The sequence below is a fragment of the Carcharhinus amblyrhynchos genome, chromosome 19 (assembly GCF_965287045.1).
Source record: "Carcharhinus amblyrhynchos chromosome 19, sCarAmb.v2.hapA, whole genome shotgun sequence".
NCBI classification, from domain to species: domain Eukaryota; kingdom Metazoa; phylum Chordata; class Chondrichthyes; order Carcharhiniformes; family Carcharhinidae; genus Carcharhinus; species Carcharhinus amblyrhynchos.
In genome coordinates, this window is record NC_137342.1 from 11,442,644 (window position 1) to 11,465,374 (window position 22,731).

At 39.8% G+C, this 22,731-nt stretch overlaps 1 protein-coding gene across 3 annotated transcripts in view; it reads left to right on the forward strand.

Moving 5' to 3' along the window:
- The window catches only part of eps8a (EGFR pathway substrate 8a, signaling adaptor), a 169,828-nt gene that overhangs the window by 38,614 nt on the left and 108,483 nt on the right, over positions 1-22,731 (forward strand). For 2 of the 3 annotated variants that reach the window (XM_080207245.1, XM_080207249.1), the window contains exon 1: positions 1,624-1,783. The exons of the other annotated variant lie outside the window; for it this stretch is intronic. The gene's annotated coding sequence lies outside the window, so the exon portion shown is untranslated. Of the gene's footprint in view, positions 1-1,623; positions 1,784-22,731 lie in introns of those variants that run through there. 3 annotated transcript variants of the gene reach the window in all.

The following is a 22,731-nucleotide window of genomic DNA, read 5'->3' on the forward strand; positions in this document are numbered from 1 at the left end:
GCAGGATGTATTGAGGAGGCTCCTTCAACAGCACTTTGCAATCCATGACCAGTGAAGGATGAGACAGCAAACACATGGGAACATCACCACTTGGAAGTTCCCTTCCAAGCTACTAACTATCCTGCCTTGGAAATATATCACCGTTCCTTCAGTGCGTTGAACCAATAATTCTGGAACTCTGTCAGCAACGTGGGTGTACCTACGCCACATGGACGACAGCAGTTTTGGGAAGGCATCTCACCACCACCACCTTCCTGAGGGCAGTTGCAGATGGACAATAAATGCTGGCCTAGCAAACCCTTGAATATATCAAAAAAAATTATTTGCATTTTCCCACTAATTCTCCTCTTGCTCTAGCTTCCATTGCATCTTTAGTGTAATGTGCAATTCAACTGCCTGTATCTTGTCACAATGAGATGAAGCTTCTATAGACTATGTCCACTTTGTAATTTCCTAACCAACGAACAAACTACAGTGCCTTCCAACTGCGTCTGCCTGCGTTCTTGGATATGCAGTGTTCTGCTCCTTCATCTAAGTCGTTAATCTCTAAGGTGCAAAGCTGCTTAACTATTGCAGTTGAAACCGCTGATGGCATATGGATTTTATCATTCTAAAATTAGTAGATATTGTTATTGAAGGGGGAAGTTAGTGCAAATTGAAATTTCAAGATTGGTTTGGTAAAACGCTACTGTTGTCAGCTTGATGATCACTGTGTCATAAAATTTGATATTAAGACAAGTGATCACTGAAATAACCTGATAATTGCTTAGAGAATTTATATTTTTGGTTGTAAAACATTACATTAACTCTGGTGTAGTATATCAGGAAATGGATTTCAAAAGGTTCGTGTTGACTAGCTGCAGCTTTCTTTTTAAAAATAGTACTGTAGAAAAGTTAATTTGAATTGAAAAGAAAGGTGATTGGTTCATTAAGATTTGTCAGCTTTATCTTGACGTGAAGACTCTGAATTTCTTTTGTGTGCATTTCGATTGGTCTAGCTATAGATGTTTAGGAGCAAGGTGCATAGCCTTGATAATGAACGTCTGAATTGATAGCAGCCAAGGAAGGTACTTGGTGTGATTGAAAGCGACAGAACCAAATCAGTCACAGTAATTGATATTTGTTTTGTCATTAATTTAATACAATAAACTTTTATTCATGAACACTTGTGAGGAAATGTTTGGAAGGCTAAGCTTGACACAATTTCCAGACTTCTGCTTTTCTCCAGAAGTGGTGAACACTGACGAAGAGTATGTGGATCTGACTCTCTGCTGTTTTGCAAGTTTCTGATTTCTCTTTGGCTTTTAAGTCAGAACAACTGCTGTTAGTCATGTTGCACTTATTTTGTGGTTTTATATTCTGTATCGAAGACAAATTCTAAATTGACCCCCACCTTTGTTTCATTGTGTTGCCCTGGTGATAGCCATTTAACCTGGCATGTGGTTGTAGCTGCTGGCTTATAATACGCTGTGGGGTGGTTACAGCTCCTGGATGTTTCTGAGATTAATTAGAGGGTTTAGCAACCGCTGTACAGAGTTGCCCATTCTTTAATAGTGTTAATATTAATCCACAGATAACCTCTTTCTGACGGTAGCTAGTGTTGTAACTTGTCAGTTAAAGAGTTACCTGCTGATATCTTTAGACTGGGAGTGTGTCTTATCAAATTGAAAACGTTTGCCTCTGCTTGTTTGCTCAAGGAGAGGAGCTTTGACAGAATATGGAAGACATAATAGCTAAATAAGGATATAACAGCAGATACAAAGGACAAAATTTGAAGCTTAAGGTAACACATTTATTTGTAAAAGGCAGAATTTTTAACCTAAATTTTAACATTGAAGGTTTTTATGTTGACTCAAATAAAGAGAGACTTCAATGTTTTTGACTTGCTGCTGATATTTTTATTCCAGCTTCTGGAATGTGCATATAGAGAGTGTTTAAATTTGTTTCTGCATATATGTATAATACTTACTTTGTGTTTACAATGTACTGTGGTGCACTGATTATGTAGAATCACTTGTCACGTCACGTATTTGTACATATTGATATCTGAATTTTTGTGTACTTGCGCCTAAATTTAGTTTAATCTTATTTAATGTACATTCAAATTTTAACCCTTTAGGTACCAATGTGTGTCCAAGTTTGGAAAAAGCCAGTTTACAGTGTTAGCTAAATTGTTGATTCAAGTAACTTGATTTAAACCAGATGTACATATTTTTTAATGATGATGAAGGTTGGGCTCGTGCTTGCAGATGGAGTGAAGGTGCTCGGCAAAGTTGTTACCCATCTGCGTTTAGTCTCCCCAGTGCAGAGGAGACTGCTGGGAGCAGTGAATACAATAGACCAAATTGGAGGAAGTGCAAATGAAATGCTGCATCATCTGAAAATACTTGGTCCTTGGACAGTGAGGAAGGATGAAGGGTGTGGACCAAGCTGTTGCAGAGAGATTGGTCCCTGTGGAATGCAGATGCAAGGGTGAGGGGGCAGGTGTGCTTAGGGGTGGAATCATGCTGGAATTGGCAGAAATGGCAGACTATGATCCTTTGACAGTGTGGCTGGTGGGGTGAAAGCAAGACCAAGAGAGAGTCTGCTATAGTTCTGGGAGAAAGGGAAAGGAGTGAGGGCAAAGCTGCAGCAGATGAGTTGGATATGGTTGAGTGTTGTGTCAACCACAGTGAGTCGGGAGGGGTGGTGAAGAACTCAGTTGAGGAAAAAGGGCAGATATCTCTGAAGCACTGAAGGTAGCGTCATTGAAACAGACGCAGCTGAGATGGAGAAACTGGGAGAATGGGATGGACTCTTTAAAGGGAGTGAGGTGTGAGGAGCTGTAGTCAATGTAGTTGTCGGAGTTGGTAGGTTTGTAATGAATATTGGTGATCAGTTGTCAGGAAAGAGATAGGCTTAAGTGACCTCTATTTTTATTAAATTTGTATCTTTGAGGATTAATTTAGATGTTCTTGTGTAAGAGGCTGAAACTTTAGGTTCATGTTAAACAGGTGTTTGTATGTGTGGATGTTTTGGTTTTAGTTCAAACTGGGTTTCGATTGTACTGAGACAATTTACAACGGGAAAAGTAAACACAAGCTCGGGGAAAGAATGTGATGTCTCTCGGCAATTAGGGGCCACTTTTAGGGAGAAGACCTTTGAGTTCTCATGTTGAACTAGATCCAGGTAGTTGGTATAGAAAGCTAGAGTGTGAACAGCTGTCAGCATTGCAAGAAGCAGGAAACCCATACAAAGGAGTATTGTGTCTGAAAGTAAGCTTCAAAGGAACTGAAGGACAGTTAGTTCTAGAAAATGGAAAAAAAGCTACAGGGATATTGAAGTGAAAAGGAACAAAGAGGAACTGACATTGGAACAGGGTGTTGTTCATTGAAGTTAAGTCAGACCTGGAAAGAGAAGAACTGATGAGGTTGGCTATAGAAAAGCCACATTTAAAATAAATTTGGTGCCCTTGTTTCCAGCCTTTGAAAACAATGGTACTCTGGCGACTGAGTATTTGAATTGGAAACCCTGGAGCAGTTCCTTGCTCAAATAGCCAAGAGCCCTGTTTGAAAGGATAGTTGGAAAAGCTGGAGGTGGATCATTGATGAAAACAGCTGAGAGAGATCATTGGTTTGGAAGTATCTTTTTGGAAACACACATACGATAATCATCTTAGGGATTTTAAGAAATTCATAGAAAATTGAGTGGCATCTGCCACTTGGTTTCAATGTGGGGTATTGACTGACCACAGTTAACCTATTCAGTTGCAGGGAGTGTGTTTTTACGAGAATATTATGGCCTAGGACATATTTTGTGCTGCATTATCCTTAGAGAAGTGGGAGTGAAGGAACATTGTATTATAGCCAAACTTTAAATTTTTAACTTTTTTGTTGTTAAAAAGCTAATTGGTAGCCATAGAAAAATTACAGCACAGGCGACTACCCAGCCCATCTTGTCCATGCCAGCTTGAGGGCACAAAGGTGCCCTTTCTAATCCCACCTTCCTGCACCCGGTCCATAGCCCTGTAGTTTACAGCACTTAAGGTCCAGATCCAGAGCAATTACGTCCTTTCTGTAGTATGGTGACCAGGACTGCAGACAAGCAAATTTATGGTGTTCTCAAAGTGCATTTCAGGAGCAAAAAATTGCTTTAATTGAAATTAATTAAATATGGTTTTCTCTTTCAGAAAACCATGTTGACTCTGCTTGATTGCATTAAGATTTTCTAAGTACCTTACCATAGGCACAGTTGTAATAGATTCCTACGATTGCCTAGTGACATTTTAAGCTAACGGGCTTGTAGTTTTCTACTTTCTGTCTGCTTACTTTCTTGAATAGAGGAGTCACTTTCACTATTTTCCAACCTGATGGGATCTTTCCAGAATGTAGGATTTCACTTGTGTAAGGGAAATGAGATGTTGCAGTGGAATTGCAGCAATCTCAACACTCCAAATATTCGTATGTCATACAATTTTTTTCCAAATGCATTTCACAGATGAGTCACTGGGCCAGCATTTATTTCCCACCCAATTCGGAGAGCATTTTCGACTCAGCCACATTGCTGTGGATCTGGAGTAGCATGTAGACCAGGTAAAGAACATTAGTGATTGGTTTTTACAACAATTGACAATGGCTCCATGATCGTCATAGGGTGGCACAGAGGTTAGCACTGCGCCTAAAGTGCCAGGGACCCCATGTCTCCCCACATCTGCGAGGCTTTCCTTTGGGTTCTCTGGTTCCTCCCACAGTCCAAAGATGTGCAGATTAGGTGGACTGGCCATTGTAAATGCACAGGATTACAGAGAGGACCGTGGGGAAGGCCGAGGTGGGATGCAGTCTCAGTGGGCCGAATGGCCTCTTTTTGCACTGTAGGGTTTCTATGATTCTATTAGATTTTCAATTCCAGGTTTTTATGAACTCAAATTTTGGGGATTTAATCCCAGATCTTGCTCTGTGTCTTTGGATTACTTGTCCAGTGATAATGCCCCTACACCAGTGCCTCCCCATATTAAACCTTGACATGCCTTGATAGGAACATTTAACTGTTGTCAAATGTGATCTTTTAGTTTGTTAAATGCAAAATTAACCATTTCTTCCTGTATCAGGGTGTTGGGGCATGGATTAAAAAATTGATGTATAATTTGTCCTCTGATATCCTAATGTTGCTACTATGGATCTTGTGTTTCCACTGACCACTGGAGTTAATTCCATTCAAAAAAGCAATACTGTTCTTCATATGGTTCCTTTTAATTGGATGCTGTTGAGCCACCAATCAGAGAAAAGAATTGTGAAGTAAGTTAATGATGCCAAGTTTTGTAATGTTCATAGATGGGGTACATTGCAAATTTTTTCATTTAGCATGTTGTCTGTCAGCATTGACTCCCTCCTAACCAAAGACTATGAAGTTTATTGACAGGAATTGTTAGCATTTGAGCTAGATTTAATGACATCCATTTTTCAAAATATGGCTACGCATACAATATTCTAGGAGCACTGTGACCCTGTAATATTTTGATTGAGCATTTTAGGCCAGAGGAATTTGGGCTGGGCACGATCCCAGGCAAGCCAGCCAGAATATCAGACCTGAATGTTTCAAACATTTGTGTGAAGTAGTAGCAGAATACGTTTAAAGAATCCAGGCTGTATAATTTATTTGAGTTGTAGCAAGATTGTTCTTTGTATAAGCTATTCTGATAAAATATGGCTTGATGTATTACTGGGAGTTGGATTACTTTTGGAAGGCCACCAGTTATGATGCTGTTTGTGCGGGTCGGCCATTGTTGGTAAAACTCTCACCTCTTGAGTCAGAATTGGCGAGGGAGGGCGTCCCTGAGATTGGAAGGTGCCATATAAACCAAAGTCTTTTCTTTTGGAAAGTCAGTCAGCTCTCCAGTTAATGGGGGCTCATGTTTGCTTTACCTGCAATTTATTGATGACAAAAACAAGCACAGTTTTGAAAAAAATGCTTTAATTGAAATGTATAAATTTTAGAGCACAGTTTTGTATTGCATGCTTTGCTGTTTACTTCATGTGTAACCAATATGGAAAGGGCATTTTAAGCAAAGATTCTTTAATAGTTTTGTGGCATTTCTGGCAAAGGCAGCATTTCCCTAATTGCCGTTGAAGTGCAAGGCCATTTTGCAGGGCAGCTAGCAGTTCACCACATTGCTGGTGATCTGTCATTTTTCATTTATCCCCTTGTTATTTGAAGGAAGTCTTTAAACTTCAGCATTCAGTTAAATCAGCCTTCCAGAGATAGGTTGTCAAGTAGGTTCTGAGTGGGGCTTTGTTATGCTTTTTATTTGTCATTTTTTTTCCTGAGTTGATATTTCATCTGTGGGTTTGATGTGATCATTTTGGTCGTCCTGTCTGTGCACCCACCCAAATAGAACATTTCCAAGTTTATTTTGGCCAGTGCTGCTTGCTGTGCTATTAATGGGGCTGTGAATCCAGGAGGCTGCTGGGATACGGTACGCCTTGATAGGCAAGATATTAGCTTGGTTTGAACTGTGACTGCTTTATTCTTCTAATATCCATGGTTCTATACAGGCTATGGGGAGTGCAGCGCAGTGTGATTTTATTTCTGATTGCTGTTGTGAAAAGTTGGCATTTGCACAGTAGGCGAATGACCTACAGTTGTGTACTTCTATTGAAATGTTTAGCAAATTGTGTATCTCTTGCTCTCTCTCCCCCCACCCACAAATACTATTGTCCAAACAAATTCAAAGATACTTAATATCCAATCCATCAATCCATTCTTTGTGGTTTCACTTTTGTCAGTGCCACATCTTATCATGGAAATGTTTTCGATGCATAGGTTTGCAGTGTTTGAAATTAAGTACCTTATGAAATTGGTCAAAAATAACACAGTCTGGCCAATAAAAAAAATGATTCCAGTTCAACATTGGGATTGTCAGAAGTTACAAAGTGCTATAGAAGGAAAGAAAACTTGTGCCTTGAAGGCCCCTTTCTCGCTTTATCTCTTCAACATTTATTTTTATTTGATTTTATTATTGTCAAATGTATTAGCATACAGTGAAAAGTATTGTTTCTAGCGCACTATACAGACAAAACATACTGCTCATAAAGAAAGGAATGAGAGAGAGTGCAGAATGTACTGTTAGTCATAGGGTGCAGAAAAAGTTCAACTTAATGCAACGTAAGTCCATTCAGAAGTCTGACAGCAACAAGGATGAAGCTGTTCTTGAGTCGATTGGTATGTGACCTCAGACGTTTATCTTTTTCCTGACAGAAGAGAGTGGAAGGGAGAATATCTGGGGTACGTGGGGTCCTTAATTATGCTGGCTGCTTTGCCAAGCCAGTGGAAAGTGTAGAATGAGTCAAGGGATGGGCTGCTGGTTTGCGTGATGGATTGGGCTACGTTCATGACCTTTTGTAGTTCCTTGCAGTCTTGGGCTGAGCAGGAGCCATAGCTGGGATACAGCCAGAAAGAATGCTTTCGATGGTGCATCTATAAAAGTTGGTGAGAGTTGTAGCTGACGTGCCAAGTTTCCTTAGTCTTCTGAGAAAGTAGAAACATTGGTGGGCTTTCTTTACTACAGTGTTGGCGTGGGGGGACCAGGACAGGTTGTTGGTGATCTGGGCACCTAAAAACTTGAAGTTCTCAACCCTTTCTACTTTGTCCCCACTGATGTAGACGGGCTTGTTCTCCTCTACGCTTCCTGAAGTTGATGACAATCCCCTTCGTTTTGTTGACATTGAGGGAGAGCTTATTGTTGCCGCACCAGTTCACCAGATTCTCTATCTCATTCGTGTACTTTGTCTCATCCTTGTTTGAGATCCAACTCATTACAGTGGTGTTGGCAACAAACTTGAAAATCAAGTTGGAGGGAGGTTTGACCACACAGTCATAGGTGTAGAATTTATTTTGAGTATTGAGGATTTTCCTGAATTTAATAATTTGAGTCCAGCATTTCAGGGAAATAAAGATGGAACTAGAAAATATAATTCCAGTTGTTCAACTTGGGCACTCACCCCAAAGTTGGAGACGATACATGATCAAATTTGCACCCAATGCAAGTTTAGAGATTAGAATTCTTAGTAGTGCACATGACAAAGAAAGGAAGCAACAATCTTATTTTTATACAAAAATGACTGAAATCCTTGGTCAGTAGGAAGTACTATCTTCAGAGTGATCAAAAAGCACAATACTTGCATCCAGAAAAGTCCACTAACTTTTTCAAAGTTTTCCCTTTGCAGCATTTTATGATTCTTGAGCAATTTTGTATGTGGTATACTTGACATGTATTACAAAATCAAGCGTTCGGTACTGCAACTGAAAATTACTGAAGATATAAATTGCTCACTGATGGAATCATGTTAGTTCTCTTAAGCCTTTCAGTTGTGAATGAGGGATTCCAGACAGTGCGAGGACATTTTTTCCTTTTAGGAAGATGGCCATGGGATTCATTTCAGATACACTGAGCAGGCTTAGTCTCATCTGACCTCTCACACAGCTTATTTTTTTTTAAAGTTTGGTTTTAAGCACTCAAGTTTTGAAACAGTGAGATAGGGAGTGGTGATAGAGCTTGATTCCTTAACCTTCTAACTTGGGTGAGAATGCTGTCACTGAGGCATGTTGATGCATTATGTGAAATCAAGTGCTTTTTTCCCTGCAATAAAATGAGAACCACATGTGTTCCTAATCATTCCTCTGAAATGTACTCTTCCCAAGGATGATTAATCGGTTATGTTTTGTTGTTTGATCTGTTCCAGAGTGGGTCATTTCAAAAATATGTTATACTCACCCTTTACAGTATTGCCTATGCTAATTGCTAGTTTCAGTGCTTGCATTTCCAGTATCTGATTCATACCCGACGGAGAAATAACGGTGGTATTGCAAGGAAACCAATAAATAGTTTGTTTCTCTCTCTTTGCCTCTCTCTTAGTAAGAGGATATTCTTTTTGGACTTTCCTCTGCACTCCAAGTGTTAAGCCGATAACTAAACTTAATTTGTGTGTCCACATATTGAAATGGAAGTTAGGTGTTACTCAATGTCTCTGCCCACCCTCATTCACTCGTGGCAAAGCTTTCTTTTAGTGGTTTGCAACTGCACATGACAATTTTTGTCCAATAAGTTATTAAAAAATGGGTTCTATTTGAGTTTAGCATGTCTTAGTATTTCTCTCATGGGGGCCATCTTGAATTTATTGCATTATTTCAAACTGCTTTGTTGTCCTTACAGATATGTAACTGTTCAATATTTTAGCTTGTTTACAAAAGAATTGTTGCTCATTAATTCAACTTTTAGTTGCAAATAAATACCCTATTTGTTAAATGCTTCAGTGCTATACATTTGTCTCCACTTGGAATATTACATCCATGAGAATCCAAATGGCAGATGGTTTAAGTATTGTATTCTGACTTTCCATCAACTTTTGTGGGTTTGTTCAAGAATGCTATAAATTTCTGCTCAAGTCTCACCATGACAAAAGACAATTTGTCTAACTTTATTGATTTTGGGTTTCCCCTGCCACGCAACATTGTACATCCAGATTAAAGGCGAGGCTAAAGCAGATTCAACAGGGAAACAAATGTAATTTGCATCATAGGGCAATGATATCATCACAGATGTCAATTTAACATATCTCTGTACTGCCTTCGAGGTGAGTATTTTCTTTTCTAAATGTGGAGACCGAAATTGCACATGGTATTCCAGGCATGGCAATATCCCGAATGTCCGAGGTATTGTATTTTCAAGAAGCAGTTAGATTTTCGAAGTTGAGGCAAAGGAGATCAAAGGATATGGGGACAGTGTGGGACCAGGCCTTGAGTTGGATGATCAGCCATGATAATGAATGACAGAACAGGTTCAAAGAGCCAAATGACCTCCTTGTGCCCCCATTTTCTATGTTTCTATGATGCCAGGAATTGGGGATTTGTTATCTGGAGAGGTGAGAGAAGCTGATCTTGATCTTCTGGGAGCAGAGAAGTTAAAGGGAAATTTCTAATTTGTTCGTTGGTGTTATAACCTCCCGGAAGGTTTATGCCACAGACCTCTACCTGCATTTGTCCTGTGCTGTTCTTGCACATTTTACGTAGGTCAGCTACATCCAGTCCATCGTATCAGTCATCCATTTTCTCTTGGGACGTTCAGGGTACTCATCAAGTACCACATTTGGTTGTTTATGGGAATTTCATCATATGGGCAATATAATAATGTAAGCAGATCTGCCCCCCCCCCCCCCCCCCCGCAACTGCAGAGATATCCACTGTAAATAAGAACAGAGAAGGAAAGCACTTGCTATGAAGTAGGAATAACCATGTGAATAGAAATTTAATAGTGGTGTTAAAAATTGAGGATTTTGATAAAGTAGATGAGAAGAAACTTTGCATTGGTATGATGGTGGGTGACCAGAGGGTTCAGAATTAAAATATTGGGCAGTGAAGGAAAATAGTTGGAGATGAAAGGAAATTGTTTTGCTCAGTGAGGCGTTCTAGTTTGAATGCAATGGAAAAAGTGGTGGAAGCAGACTCAGAAGTAATTTCCAAAAGTGATTTGGATCTCTGTTTAAAAAGGAAACATTCATTGGATTATGGGAAAACAGGAAGGGGTGAGAGCTAATTCTTTGAGAAAGATGTCCCGAACGCCAATCCCATTGCACTGTATGATTCTGTTGACATGTAGTCTTGTGTATCCACATGAACTGTAAACATTCAAAAGTAAATTGATTGGTCAGATTTGGTGTATTGCAGCACAATTTAATGCTAAATCCTTCACAATATGCTACAAATATTATTTTGGAAATTCAAATAGTCATCCTTGTTAGTGATGGAATCTGATTAATTTCCTTATTTTTCACTTTGCTTTGAGCTGTCATATATACGTGCCCAAGTCTGATATTCAGCAAATTGTAGCAATCAACATTGGGACACAATAGTACCATACTGAAAGGCAACCAGACTCATATCTGCCAGAGGAATCATAGATGGAGTTAGGCACATTTCCTTGATGTAATGTAAAGTTCGATAATGCATTTAATCTCATCACCAAGGTTCACTATTAATAATATTCTACATTAAAAGTTATTGTGGACAATAAAGTCTCATGGTCTAGGGTATGGGTTCAAGATTGGCTGGCTAACAGGAAACAGATTGGGCATTAATGTTTGTTAGGACATGATGAATGGTGTGCCATGAGGATCAGTGTGGGTACATCAACTTTTTAGATTTTATATGACTGGATGAAGGGACTGAAGGTATGGTTGCTAAATTTGCTGACGCCAGAAGTAGGACGAAGATATGCGAGGGGAGGTTCGGAAGGACATGGGTTGAGTGAATGGACAAGATTCTGGCAGATGGGGTATCATGTGGGCAAATATGACGATATTGTCCATTTCGGCAGGAAGAATATAAAATAAGTTTATTACCTAAGTGGTGAGAGATTGTAGATCCATGAGGTGCAGAAAAATTTGGGTGTCCTAGTGCATGAATCACAAAGGCTAGCATGTAGGTACAACAAGAAATTAGAAAAGCAAATTAATGTTATCATTTATTGTGAGAGGAATTGATTATACAAGGGAAGAGATTATGCTTCAGTCATACATGGCTCTGTTAAGACCATGTCTGGAGTACCATGTGCAGTTTTGGTCTCCTTATTTAAAGAAAGAACTAAATATGTTAGAAGCAGTTCAGAGAGTGTTTACTAAACTAATATTGGGAATAGGTGGGTTGTCCTATGAGGAAAGGTTGGACAGGTTAGGTTTGTATTTGCTAAAGTTTAGAAAAATAAGAGGTGATTTGATCGAGATCTTAAGAGGCTGGATATGGATAGGATTTTTCTTGTCAGAGAATCTAGAACTATGGGTCACCCATTTAAGACAGTGATGAGGAAAAATTGTTTCTCTGAGGATTGTCTCTCCTTTCAACATTCTTCATCAAGGTCGTGGAAACAGAATCTTGGAATATTTTTCAGGCAGAGTGAGATAGATTGTTGATCAAAAAGGGGGGTGAAGGGTTATTGGGGCAGGCAAGGGTTGAGGGTGCAATCAGATGAGCCATAATCTTATTGAATGGGGATCAAGCTCGAGGGTTTGAGTGGCCTATTCCTCTTAATTTGTATATTTGTAGACTGATCGTTGATAATCAAAAAAAATTAGACCATCAAAACAGTAATTTAAGATTTTGCTGGCCTTTACTTTGTAAAATGAAAGCAAAGGTTTATGCTGGATGCTATAGATTACTTTGGCAATTTGACGAGCTGAAGTTTACATTGTATTTGCTCCTAACATTAAGGTTCTCACTTGTGAAGTCAGTATAAGATCACGCAATTGTTCCTTCTCTTCTAAATTGGATGTTCTGTTGGGACAGTCTACTGTTTGTAATCTGACTTTTGTCTTTCTTGTGTCCTGATTCACTTATTATTCTTGTTTTCCTTTGATCATCATCTTTCCTGTTGGGGAACGCAGTTTAGTGAGAGGCAGGAGCTAAAGGAAATCAATATTAGTAAGGACATGGTGTTGGGAAAACTTATAGGATTGAATTCACAGGACTCATTAATCTACATCCCAGAGTACTTGTGGCCTTAGAAATAGTGGATGCATTGGTTTGTTTTAATTTATTATTAGTATATAGTGAAATATTGTTTCTTACATGCTATAAAGACAAAGCATACCGTACATGGGGAAGGAAAGGAGAGAGTTCAGAATGTAGTGTTACAGTTGTAGTTAGGGTTTAGCGAAAGATCAATTTAATGGAACGCAAGTCCTTTCAAAAGCCTGACAGCAGGGAAGAAGCTGTTTTTGGGTTGGTTGGTATGCGTCCTCAGATATTTGTATATTTTTCCAGACAAAAGAAAGTGGAAGACAGTATGTCTGGGTGTGTGGGGTCTTTGATTATGCTGGCTGCATGAAGTGTAAATGGGAGGCTGGTCTGAGTGATGGACTGGGCTTCATTCTTGTGGCCTTGGACAGAGTAGGAGCATAGCAAGCTGAGATGAAACCAGAAACAATGCTTTCTATGGTGCATCTGTAGAAGTTGGTGAGAGTTGAAGTGGGCATGCCAAATTTCCTTAGTCTTCTGAGAATGTACAAGTGTTTGTGAGCTGTCTTAATGATAGCTTTGGTATGGAGTGATCTGGACATCTAAAAACTTGCAGCACTCAGCCATTTCTACTTCTATCCACATTGATGTAGACAGAGGCATGCCTTCCACTCTGCTTCCTGAAGTCAATGACTGTCTCCTTTGTTATGTTGACATTGAGAGAGAGATTATCGTCATTGGGTCAGTTCACCGGATTCTCTCTCTTTCCTCTTATTGTTTGATACCTGACCCACAACTGTGGTGTCATCAGCAAACTTGAAAATCGAGTTGGAGGGGAATTTGGCCATTGTCATAGGTGTGTAAGGAGTATAGTGAAGGGCTGAGGACACAGCCTTGTGGAGCAGCAGCATTGAGGGTGATTTTGCAGGAAGTGTTGTTGTCTAACCTTACTGACTGCGGCCTGTGGGCTAGGAAGTCTAGGATCCAGTCGCAGATGGTAGTCATCTTCCAAGATTCTAGACTCTGGAGCAGTTCCTATGTATTTGAGGGTAGCCAATGCAACCCCAGTATTTAAAATAGGGAGTAGAGAGAAAATGGGGAACTACAATCTGTCAGTAGTGGGGAAAATGCTAGAGGCCATTATAGAAGATTTAATAGCAGAGCACTTGGAAACGAGTGGCAGGATTGGAGTGATTCTGTGGATTTACAGAAGTAAAATTGTGCTTGATAAATCTACCAAAATTCTTTGAAGATGTAACTTAGAGTCAGAGGTTTACAGCATGGAAACAGATCCTTGGGCCCAACTTGTCCATTCAGCCCTTTTTTAATGACTAAGCTAGCCTCAATCGCCCGCATTTGGCCCATATCCCTCTGTACCTATCCTACCCATGTAACTGTCGAAACACTTTTTAAAAGACAAAATTGTACCTGCCTCTACTACTACCTCTGGCAGATACTCACCACCTCTGAAAAAATTGTCCCTCTGGACCCTTTTGTATCTCTCCCCTCTCACCTTAAACCTATGCCCTCTAGTTTTAGACTCCCCTACCTTTGGGAAAATATATTGATTTATAGGCCTTTTATAAGATCACCTCCCAGCCTTCTACGCTCCAGAGAAAAAAAAGCCCCAATCTATCCAGCCCCTCATAACTCAAACCATCAAGTCCTGGTAACATCCAAGTAAATCACTTCTGCACTCTTTTTCAATAATATCCTTTCCATAGTAGGGTGACCAGAACTGTACACAGTATTCCAAGTGTAGCCGTACCAATGTTTTATACAATTTCAAGATGTCCCAACTCCTGTATTCAATGTTCTGATCAATGAAGCCAAGCATGCCGAGTGCCGCCTTCATCATGCTGTCCACTTGTGACTTCACCTTCAATGAGCTATGAACATACACCCTTAGATCTCTTCGTTCTATAACTCTCCCAAGCGCCCTACCATTAACTGAGTAAGTCCTGCCCTGCTTCAATCTACTAAAATACATCACCTCACATTTATCTAACTTAAACTCCATCTGCCATTCATCAGCCCACTGGCCCAATTGATCAAGATCCCATTGCAATCCGAGATGACCTTCTTCACTGTCCACTATGCCATCAATCTTGGTGTTATCTGCAAACTTACTAACCATGCCTCCTAAATTTTCAACCAAATCATTAATACGGTGGATTCAACACTGATCCCTGAGGCACACTGGTCACAAGCCTTCAGTTTGAAAAACAACTTTCTACAACCACCCTCTGTTTGCTGTCATCAAGCCAATTTTCTATCCATTTGGCTACCTCACCCTGGATCCTTGATGAGGGGGAGCCAGTGGATGTGGTTTATTTTGATTTGAAGACTTTCAACAAATACAACATATAAAATTAAAGCGCTTGGGATTGGTGGTAGTGTTTTGAGATGGATAGAAAACTGGTTGGCTGACAGGAAACAGTAGGAATAAACAGACCTTTTTCCAAGTGGCAGGCAGTGACTTGTGGGGTATGGGGTACCTCAGAGATCAGTGAAAGGACCCCAACGATTCACAATGTATACTCATGATTTAGATGAACTAAGTGTAATATCCAAATTTGCAGGTGACACAAAACTGGCTGAGAGGATGAACTGTGAGGTGGATGCTGAGAGTGGGTAACATGGCAGATGCAGTGTAATGTGGACAAATGTGAAGTTATCCACTTTGGTAGCAAAAACAGAAAGCCCATAGGTCAAGTGAGGAGGGGGGGTGGTGGGCTGTGCAATGAGACCTTGGTGTCCAACCACTGAAAGTAAGCAGGGAGGTGGTGAAGAAGGCAATTGGTGTGTTGGTCTTCACAGTGAGTACAGGAGCAGGGATGTCTTGCTTCAATTATACAAAGTCTTGCTGGGACCACACCTAGAATATTGTATGCAGTTTTGGTTTTACCTGAGGAAGGATGTTGTTCTTTGCACTCCCTCTATGACAAGGTTTACCAGACTGATTCCTGGGATGGCGGGACCGACATTTGAGGAGAGATGGAGTCGGTTAGGATTATATTCACTGGAGTTTTGAAGATTGAGATGGGCGGGGTGGATCTCAGAAATCTATAAAATTCAACAGGACTAGACAGGGTCACTACAGGAAGGATAGTTCCTGATGGTGGGCGAGTCCAAAACTAGGGGACAGTTACAGTCTGAGGATATGGGTTAGATCATTTAGGACTGAATTGAGAAATTTCTTCACCTAGAGAGTGGTATGTCTGTGAAATTCTCTACCACAAAGAGTTGAGGCCAAAGCATGGTGTATTTTCAAGAAGGAATTAGATATAGTTCTTGAGACTAATAGGATGAAAGAATATGGCGCAAGTACAAATGGGTTTACTGAGTTGGATGATCAGCCAGGTTCATAGTGAATGGCAGAGCAGGCATGGTGGGCTAGATGGGGGCCTACTTTTCTCCTATTTTCTAAGTTTCTATATTTGCTTTGCTAACTTTGCATATACTTCAATTCTATTTGGCTGTTATGCTGCATTCGCAGGAAGTGAAGTTAGTAAATTACTTTGTTGCTATATAATTAACAATCTTTTATTTCTGTTTAAACTGAACAGTTAATCATTTGATCTTTTCATGTAAACTTAACTTCCAAAGTTTTGAAAGCTTGCTGCAGCTTTAGAGTACTGAACGTTACCAAAAATAATCCATCTGAAATTTAGCATTTTAGGTTTGGGTGAGCAACGTCAGATGTTACATACTTCAGTGACTAAATGGTCAATTTGAACTACATGAATCTCTTAAGTATGCCATTCAACAAAAGAAAACAGAGCCTCGGAGAATGATTAATGTATAAAGATTCAGTCCTCTCTGCTTCAACTTTTCTATTATGTGTGCAATATTTTTCCAAATGTTTCTCCTTGTTCTTCATTCCAATTCTAAATTGAGCTTGTGTTCCGATTCTCCAATCAGAAGCAATACTTTCCCTATTTATCTGATTCAAATCCTTTAGAGTTTTAAAAAAAGTCTTTCGCATCTCTTCAGTGTTATGTTTTGATGGAACTATTCCAACCGAGTTGCATCTTTCTTTGTATTTAGCTTCTTATCCATTGTATGTTTTTGAATCTTTCTTGTACACTCTTTATTCTAGAATGCATGAAAGTTGTGTTGGTAGTTCAGATTATCACCAGTTTTAAGTAGGAACATATATCCCTATGTTCCTAGACTATGAATACACTCTGTGTCAAAGTTTTCTTGATTCAAATATTCACTTTTCAACTGCGGCAGTGCATAATGTTCTTTCAGTATAGTTTTGTTTTGGCTGCTTTGTGAAAGAGTAGTTGAAATTCTAATAAATCTGAAAATGAGTAATAATGTAACTCAGTTGAGCCTTGTGTGCATGTCAGTCAATGGTTCATGTCACAAGTACGGCTTTCAGTTGGAAAGGACACAGACCATACTGTATAAATAGTTGCCTTTGTGATTTGAGGAGTATTGCCTTTTAATATAACTTGGGTATGTACAAATGCTTCATTAATTTTAAACAGCAAATTATTTTTGAGTACTTAGTTGAATTTCATCCGGGAGATTGTTTTCATTTTGAAAATAAAATATTACATTTTTATAAGAAATATTTTCCTACTCCTGGCTTCAAGGCGCTCATTGTATCTTATGGGGCCAAGAGTCATATATTGTGCTACAGAATGAAAGTACCTTGACCCAACTCAAAGTGCTTTGACATCAACCTCAAAAAAAAAACCTGTTGCATGGTATTAAACTTTGATTTCCAGGACAACCTATCTCTGTGTCCTGTTTCACGCCCTGGGCAGTAACGCATGTGAGAACGGCAATAGAAAATAATTCTGAGTAGAAATGGCTCACAGGAGCTGAAAATGTACTGTGCTGATGCAATACCCCATTTGATCCCTCATGGATGGTTAGTGAAAATTGGCTAAATGATTCTTGAGCATCAGATCATATAATTCCAGTAAGGTCTGCTATTTATGAATAGGATATGAAAAACCACACACAGCCTGAGTGAAATTTTTGAGAAATGTGATAGGCATCTAGATGTTGATCAGTCACTATCCTATTTTGATATATAAACTGTTTTTATTTTGGAGATTCAGTTTACTATGGTGCTTTACTATTACAGGCAGCTGAAAATTGCATGGAGAATTCAATATTGTGCTTGTAATTTAAAAAAAAATTAATGGGATGCAGACATGGCTGACGAGACCAGCATTTATTACCCATCCCTAGTTACCCTTGAGAAAGTGGTGGGGAGCTGTCTTATTGAGCTGCTGCAGCCCCTGAAGAGGTGCTGTTAGGGAAGGAGTTGCAGGAATTTGACCCAATGACAGTGAAGGAATGGTGATATATTTCCAAGTTAGGGTGGCGTCTGCTGCTCTTGTTTTTCTGTATGGTAGTGGTCATGGGTTTGGAAGGGGCAGTCGAAGTAACCTTCGTGAGTTCTTGCATTGCATCTTGTAGATGGTAAACTTGGCTGCTACTCTGGTGGTGGAGGGTTTGAATGTTTGCAGAAGGGGTAGCAATCCAATGGGCTGCTTTGTCCTGGCTAGTGGCCAAGTTTCTTGAATGTTGTTGGAGATGCGCTCATCCAGGCACATGGACAGTACTCCATGACAATTATTTATGCCATGTAGATTGTGGACAGGTTTTGGGGGAGTCAGGAGAGTTACTCTCTGCAAGATTACTAGCCTTTGATTTGCTCTGGTTGTCCCCATATTTATATGGCTCATCCAGTTCAGTTTGTTGGTGGTAACCCCCAGGATGCTGATAAACCAAAATCTCTCTTGGGCTTTTATTTTGAATACTTTTAATCATGTGCAGAATTCCATTCACAATTATTTTAAAGCATTAGTACAAAATGTTAATAAACATCTTGATATAAATACTGGAGTGAAAGACCAATCTAGATTGACTGGAGGACAAAACTGGCCAATCAGCCCTACAGCCCATGTCAGAATTTAAACTGTCTTCAGAAGAACTGATAAATCATCGATTTATGCCTTTAAACTGCCTCAAAGCCAGAAGGACTACCAAGCCAGCCTAGATCCACCCAAATCAGCAAGAGCCATATAATTTAAATTTTTATTTGACTTTAAAACGGCTGCTTAAGCTGTCCATCCATTTCAGGAAGTTTGTTTCGTGTGTACCTTTTCCTTGGAGAAAAAAAATCAGTAGCATTTATTTTCAGTCACAGCACTTAGGCAGTTGTTCACTGAGTTGGTAAGCATATCCAGAAAAAAAACCTGTTGCGATCATATGAGTGGAGTGAAAAGAGGAGCTCTTCAACCTGATCATCCAATTAACAATGAGGGGGATGTAATTCTGGTGTTTAAAATGGTGAAAGCCATGATGCAGATCAAAGTTAATTATTGAACTTGAATTGAGTGAAAAGCTAGAGAATGCAGATACAAAATTAGCAAGCTCTAACTGCCCTGCAGATTAATGAATATGTAAAATAGAATGTTGCAAAACATTCAGGGCAATCTCTGGTTGCGGTGAGTCTGGAGTCACATGAATGATAGATTTCATCCCTTAAAGGATAATAGTGAATCAAATGATTACTGTTACTGAGACTAACTTTCAATTCCAGTTTTATTAATCATACCTAAATTCCACCAGCTGCCGTTTTGGGGTTTGAACCCACGTTCCCAGAGCATTAGCTTGGGACTTTGGATTGCTAGTCTAATGTCATTACAAATACGCCATCCAACTTTGCTCGGAGAGTAAGAAATCATTTGCAGAATCCATTCTGAATACAAGTACTCTCCAATTGGAGGATTTCACTCAGTAACACATCATTCAGTGCATTCATCTGAGGTCGGTTTATCACATTATGAAAGGTTATTGTACAGAAACAGGTTTACTTCACTATTCTTTTCCACATTGTGATGAGTGATTTACTTTGTTAACTGAGCAGTAATCTCCTCTGTCTCGGTACAACCAAAACGTGAAAGTAAACTCCCAAATCTGAATTTGGGGTAGCATGGTGACAACAGTTGTTAATACTGCTGCTTCACCGAGCCAGAGACCCAGGTTCAGTTTCAGCCTTGGGTGACTGTGTGGAATTTGTATGTTTTCCTCATGTCGGCATGGGGTTTCTCTGGGTGCTCCAGTTTCCTCCCACAGTCCAAAGGTGTGTAGATTAGGTGGATTGGCTGTTCTAAATTGCTCCTTAGTGACCCAGATGGGTAGGTTAGGGGTATTAATGGGTAAATATGTGGGGCTACGGGGAGAGGGCATGGGTGGATTCTCTGCTGGAGAATTAGTACCGATTCAATGGAATGAATGGCCACCTTCTGCACTGTAGGGATTCAATGATTCTATGAATTTGACCACCCAAAATATTTCTCGAAGTTTGTTACCCTGCTTCAGCTTAATGGACCATTCTTGTCGACTCTGTCATAATGCTTTGTGATTCAATAAAGTCAGCACAGTTTATTGTGCTGAATGTTACAAGTCAGGTCGGATATTTCTAGGAGTTCTATGAAGCTCGCCTGACCTGTAACGTTTTTCGTTGAATTTGGCTAGGATGAGCATGAGAGGTTTCACTCCAGGTGTGTTTCAACTGATCCGTGAGGAGCTTTTATCAAAACCAGAGTTTAATTAAGAATATTGTTGACGTACTTAGTATGACAATTAGCAAGAACGTTTAACAATTACAAACAAGAAACACAACAACCACAATAATGTATAATTCTTAAGGAAATATTTCCAATGTGTTACAACCAAAGCCAACATCCAAAGCACACAACCTCCAAATAAACACAATACAGCAGAGGTTAATGGCCATTTGTTACTGGAATCCAGCCTCCTGGGTTGAATGCTAAAAATCCCCTGTGAAGAAACTCAAGAGTTTGTAGTTGAATCTGTTTGCCAATACAGAGCTTCTTAAAGAGAACAGGGGGAAAGAGACTGTTCATAGCTTGCTTCCAACACACACACCCTCAAAAAGAAACTGAAAACCTGACCACCTGACTGCCACAGCTTGGCTCCACCCCATGACATTGCTGAAGCTGTAAACTGCATGATTTAAAAAAAAAACCTTAAGAGGTACACTCGCATGACATGGATGACTTCAATGTAAAGATATCTACAACTTGGAATGGAGGAATCTGTGAAACAGAACTCAGAATTCTGCTTTAGTAAAAGGTGCATTGTATTTTTAAAATTGTACATACTTCTAAAAACAACAGTATTTAGAGCAGTTGAGTACAGATTGATGAAAAATTTGAGGTACCTTTGTTTGTTGACTGCATATGGGTTTTTGATAAGAGAGGGGATTAAGGGTTATGGGGTGACAGCGGGAATGTGGAACTGAGCCACGACAGATCAGCCATGATCTTATTGAATGGCGGGGCAGGCTCGAAGGGCTAGATGGCCTACTCCTGCTCCTATTTCTTATGTTCTTATGTAACCTGTATACTTGCATTTCTGCAACTGATTTAGTCTCTTAATGCTGAAAGAGGGAACAAAGAAACACTTTGCATTTATGTAGTGTTTTCATGATCATTGGCCATTTCAAACCTTGTTACAGCAATTAAGTACTTTTTGATGTGTAGTCCCTGTAGAAAATGCCCTAAGAAAGCAGCTGAATAGAGAGGAGCCAATTGAAACCACCTCACATGGTCATAACAGGCTATTAATCAATGGTAATCTTGAGAAATAATATGTAGGGAACACTATTGAGGTCAATAGCATGAATGAATTGGGAGTGAAGATAGTGAATGACTGGCATGTGGAGTTGAGATTGATCAAAGATGGTCAGGCTGGATGGATCACATGCCCGTTTTCAGATCCTAAAACTTAGTATATGCAAGACGTGGTTAAGAAAACCTGGTTACACTGGCACGTTTTGCATATTAGCCCAAAACTAGTGTATGCATTTATTCTCCTATCCGGTGAAGCTTGTTGTCAAATTGAGGTATGACAAATTAGAAAATTATTCCTTAATTTTGAATACTTTAAGTCTGTTTTATATATTGCTCATCTGAGACTAAAATGTTTGTGTCCCTGTTTTTTTTGGTCTACTTTCCCACCTCTTGACCTATCAGGCACAAGTACATTCACAACAAAATGTAAAATTTACCAATGAAGATGTGCATTTGATTTGATCATTTTTAAGATACAAGGTGATTGTTTATTGCTAAACTAATAGAAAGCAAACAGTAGGGGTAAATGGGTGTTTTTCTGGTTGGCGATCAGTGACTAGTGGTGTGCCTCAGGGATCAGTGTTGGGACTGCAATTGTTTACAATTTACATAGATGATTTGGAGTTGGGGACCAAGTGCAGTGTGTCAAAACTTGCAGATGACATTAAGATAAGTGGCAGAGCAAAATGTGCAGAGGACGCTGAAAGTCTGCAAAGGGATACAGATAGTCTGAGTGGGCAAGAGTCTGGCAGATGGAGTACAATGTTGGTAAATGTGAGGCCATCCATTTGGGGGGGAATAATAGCAAAATGGACTATGATTTAAATGGTAAAAAATTGCAGCATGCTGTTGTGCAGAGGGACCTGAGTGTCTTTGTGCAAGAATCACAAAGGGTTGGTTTGCAGGTGCAGCAGGTAATTAAGGTGGCAGATGGAATTTTGTCCTTCATTGCTAGAGGAATGGAGTTTAAAAATAGCGAGATTATGTTGCAGTTGCATCACGTGCTGGTGAGGCCACATCTGGAGTACTGTGTACAGTTTTGGTTGCCTTATTTGAGAAAGGATATACTGATACTGGAGGGGGTGCAGAGGAGACTCACTAGGTTGATTCCAGAGTTGAGAGGGTTGGCTTGTGAGGAGAGACTGAATAGACTGGGTCTATACTCATTAGAATTCAGAAGAATGAGGGGAGATCTTATAGAAACATATTATGAAGGGACTAGATAAGATAGAAGCAGGAAAGTTATTTCCACTGGCGGGTGAAACTGGAACGAGGGAGCATGGCCTCAAAATAAGGGTAGAAAGTTTAGGACCGAGTTGAGGAGGAACTTCTTCACCCAAAGGATTGTGAATCTGTGGAATTCCCTGCCCAGTGAAGCAGTTGAGACGACCTCATTGAATGTTTTTAGGGCATAGATAAATTTTTGAACAGTAAAGGAATTAAGGGTTATGGTAAGCAGGTGAGTAAGTGGAGCTAAGTCCATGAAAAGATTGGCCATGACCTTATTGAATGGCAGTGCAGGCTCGAGGGGGCCAGATGGCCTACTCCTGCTCCTAGTTCTTACGTTCTTATGCTTCTGATGGACATTCTTCTAAAGGCACTACATACATGCGAA